This window comes from Coffea eugenioides, chromosome 3, assembly GCF_003713205.1.
Source record: "Coffea eugenioides isolate CCC68of chromosome 3, Ceug_1.0, whole genome shotgun sequence".
NCBI lineage: Eukaryota > Viridiplantae > Streptophyta > Magnoliopsida > Gentianales > Rubiaceae > Coffea > Coffea eugenioides.
The window spans coordinates 33,947,141-33,951,723 of NC_040037.1; the positions used below are offsets into that span (position 1 = coordinate 33,947,141).

At 38.0% G+C, this 4,583-nt stretch overlaps 1 long non-coding RNA gene across 1 annotated transcript; it reads left to right on the forward strand.

Moving 5' to 3' along the window:
* The first annotated feature begins 1,228 nt into the window (after positions 1-1,228).
* Positions 1,229-2,769, forward strand: LOC113767077. The gene is made up of 3 exons (XR_003467854.1): positions 1,229-1,316; positions 1,453-1,550; positions 2,599-2,769. It is a non-coding gene; the product is annotated as an uncharacterized LOC113767077 (long non-coding RNA).
* Positions 2,770-4,583: the final 1,814 nt, after the last annotated feature.

Sequence of the window (4,583 nt, forward strand, 5' to 3'; positions counted from 1 at the left end):
AACGATTGATCTTTTTAATTATTGGTAGGAGTCGAGATATGTATACCATTGTTGTCTATGTGAGTGGAGGAACCAGGAAGTCCAATTTTTCGGTAAAATACCCGGTCTGTTCATTTATATATATGGCTTAATTCATTTAGGAAGAACTTCCTAAATTGATTTAGGAAGTTGAATTTAGGCATTAGAAGAACTTTAGGTTAATGTTTTTCTTCTAAAATTATTGACCTTCTTTATTGTTGAGGTGTGATTATTTACTTAAGTTGATATGATAGTGGTGGAGATTTTAGTTTTTAGAAAAGAGGGAGGGGGGGCAATGTAGAAGGTGAAGGGGATTTCACAAATTTTAGGGTGCAAAGGTGGGCCAAATAAGAAAGCAGTACCTCGTAAGGCAGCAGGGCAGGCATGGGCAAAAATAACAGGGGATCCCATAAACTAGGCGTAGAGGTAGACTGCCTCAGTCTAAGTAGTAGTATTACTAACGTGTGACTTCATCACGCCATCACTTTTCAAACTAAGACTTCTAATGTTTTTTTTTTTTTCAAACTAAAATTCGGGGTCTTATCAATTAATTACACAAGCCGGGACGACGGACCACATCATGCTTTACCAACCCCGACGACACCTGTTCGTTTGTTTGTGCCGCCCAATTCTCATGTTTTACTTGCTACTTACCAGTAGCATATGTTTTTAACTTAATTATTATTCAACCTGATACTGTGATGCTTGCTTTAATTAAACAAGTGCCTAATCCACTGTCTCACCTCATAAGAAGCAAGGCCCCACAAGGCTTCTGATTGGTATCGAATGCCTCCTTTTCTAATTGCTTTCCTGCTTCTATGACTATTAGTAAAGGATGCAGATGCTATAATGCTTACAAAAACATATACTACCAGTAAACTTTTAATTGCCAAATTGCCAACTGAACTTGATTTGATTAGCTAAGCTTCTCGTAGACTAGGATTATACCATAATCAAATTTTACTTCATAACTAAAAAGGAAAAGAGTTCTCCTTTCTTTTCGTTTTCTTGTAAAGACCCATGGTTTCTATGAGCTCTTCTAGTTCATTTTACTCTTTATGCTATTGGTAGGCTCACCTCATGGGATCACCACCTTGTCATTCTACTTTTGGATGTCATTTTATACGTACATTATATCTAAACAGGAATTGTGTTATTTCACTCGTAGGTCATCAGTCTCTGTGACTGTAGGTTTGAAAGGAACGTATAACACAAGGCCGAGACTAAGAAGAAAGCAGTACCTCGTAAGGCAGCAGGGCAGGCATGGGAGGATCCTACACTTGCAGATTGGCCAGAGAGTGAGTTTCATGTACTCTACTCCTTGTGTGGTTGCATTCATCATTTTTTATGACAATTTTCGCCTGTCTTAATTCCTTCACTGATCTTGTTTTTGCTAGTATTAATGCCTTCAGTATTACTGTTTGTGTTGTGCAGATGATTCTCGTTTGTTCTGTGGTGATCTTGGTAATGAGTTGAATGATGATGTTCTATCCAAAGCATTTTCAAGATTTCCATCTTTTAACATGGCCAGGGTGAGTTATTTGAACTCGTCCACTTTTTATATGTCTCAACCTTCTCTTGTTCGAATTATCGAAACTTTAATTTGTCTCCTTGTCGTGGTTGCCTTTGGTGAGGTTCTGACCTGATTTTGCATGATCCCTTAATCTGATTTCGAAGAAGTGCTTTGATCTGATGTACGAGTTTAAAACTTTGAACTTGGACAACATCTATGGTTATGTTTGTGTGAAATAAGATTAAATTTTGCTAGCATATGATTCTTTAGCTTAAGGGATGCTTGGTATCGAACACTGTTCTGGCTGATCATACTGGTGCTTCTACCATTATTTTTATAAAAGAGAGAAATTTAAGAATCTCTCATGCCTCTGAGCTCTTGAATCTGTGCACTTTTGTGTCTGCATCCACACTCGTCCCTTTTGTCGTGACAAATGCCCCTTGTAGTTAGTCAAACATAATATATATTATCTGATGTTTAAAGGAGAATGATTAATCTGCTTAGTCATACTGTCTTTTGTTCAGTGCATTACTTGACAGTGTTGGTACTGTGATCACTACTGTATGTAATGTTGCCTGGACGACGAGCTTTAGTTTCAGCTTGTTGACAATGTTGGCTGTTCAGGCACCAGTTAGTGATTGGGAGTACAATGCTACGCTCCCCAAAACTGCTTCAATGATTGATTTGGCTTCAAAAATAATGATGACTTGTTTAGCACTGACTTAAGTGAGGACCAGCTGAGGCAGAGACTTGGACACATGTCCCACACACCTTGTCAAGTAGGAAATTGCAGTACATAGTTATGTCCAATATCTATAATTTTTTCCATCGCATTTGATAGACCAAAGGCTATATTTCTAGCATGACATGATTTCTAGTAGGTTGAATTGCTTGAACGCAAACTATTTCCTGGGGTGTTATTATATTATTATTGTTGCAATTTTTTTCCTATCATTTTCCAATCTCAAATGCTCAAGAATTGGAAAAAAAATTTCTGTTTCCCCAGATCACTGTATACACTTTTCTTCATCCCTTCAATTTCTCGGCTGTTTTCTCTTCTTCTGAAGGATTGGCACTAACCTCTACTAAAGCATAGCCGGACTGCTCCACCTAGAGATGGCTGAAGGAAGTGGAAATGAGGAGACAACTCTTGAGCATACATCAACATGGGCAGTGGTAGTTGTTTGTTTCATCTTGATGAGCCCAAACAATGTACTATATATATACTATACCTCTCGCGGATCGTTGCTAATAATGTACAATTACGTTACCTGACTTTTAGCATTTCTTTCAACTTGTTAGGGATGAGAGTCTTTTTGTTTGTGCACAAGAAAGTCTTTCAAGTTATTGTAAATGAGAATCTTTCGGTACTTTATTGGGATTTTAGTACTTGCTTTGAGCACTTGTTTGCGATTTTAGTACTTGCTATGTTTGTACTTGTTATCGACTTTTAATTCAATGAATTATATTTGAGTATCGACTTCTTCTTTTAAATTGCTATATGCATTCTGCTCTTTGAGATAATTTTACAAGTCCCTTGGGATTCTGGTTGATGGAATGTACAGCAGGGAGGACTAATTGCAGGTTGCTTCCATATAAAAAAAAACAGGGAAAAAACTCCTGGCAATTAAAAGTGTCAGCATAGCTTAACTTCGAAAAGCACTAATGACAAATGGGCATGTCGTCCAAAGCAGTGTAAATTCACATGGCTACGTGTCCTTAAAGTCATATATTAAGACAACTAAAGATGCCTTCATAAATTGGATATACTACTGATCCGCTACTGATGTTCTAATGCTATACGGACACTTTCGATTATCACAAAAAAACGTTTTTGTTGGCAGAGGGAATGCTATAGCAGCATGGTTTTCCTGACACGTTTGAATGTTGCTAAAGATTTGAGGCTATCCCCACATTGGAAGGGACAACACTCGCCCTAGGTGTGAGGATAGATAAAATGTCAGGTTAAATTGTCTATACTGACACTTTTAAATGCCGCTAAAGGCCATTTTTGTTGTAGTGATGTGACAATTGTCAAATATATCCAAATTGGTCCACTAATCGTGTAACGGTTCTTTTAAGAAATAAGACCTGTACAAGCTTTAGAGATATTCCTTGTCCATCAACTCATACAAAGTTCTAAGACAAGGCTGATTTCCCATCCGCAACGTAATATTTTTAACGTATTGTAAGAGTCCGCAGCCTCTTGTAGTAGAAATGACTCATAGCAGACTTTTAAAATTGATTCTCTCCATAAGTATCGACATCGTTATGATCCAAACCGTTAACTTATCACTCTACAGGCTATTTAGTTGTGCGCAAATTCCTCCAGAAATGACTCGTATAGAGGCCTTTTAGAGAGTGATTCATGGTCCATAAAGTATAACTTCCTATAGGGGATAAAAATGGTTTCCGTCACATGGTAACTCAGTACTTAATCCCGTAACTCTAGTATATAGTGGCCCCTGTTGAAACCTAGCCTTAGCCGTGAGCCTGCACTTTTTTTTTTTTTTTTGTCAGACTTTTTCAAGTTAGCAATTAAACTTAATCCCAAAGTTAACCTCAAAAGCCGACAATTCTTGAGGCAATCTTGAAGATTTAATTACCCAACCCTCAAATCCCTTAGAAGCGATATGGGACAACGGGAAGGTTAGTAGGGAAGCATCTACTAGCGGTGTGGCCTGCACTTAATTTCGTGCACTCTCTTGCATTTTGTAGTATCTAACAGTGGCCCCCATCGAACTTGACCCTTAGATTCAAGCTATACTTAGTTTCTTGCACTTCAACAAACACACGTTCACCCTCACCTTGCGCATAGATCACGTGACGAGATTTATTTTGATACCATTTCTAACGTTTCAAGTTGACCAAACTGACCCAATAACTTTTTGAACAAAGATCATGAGTTTAACATGATTAATCGAAAATCACTAATAATTCAATGGACTCAGTTATATTACACCAACCCTTTCTTCCAAAAGGTCTCAATGTGGAACGGAACTGAGTCTCGCAACCAGTCTACAGTACTGGTCGCTATGTAGCCAGCCACCAG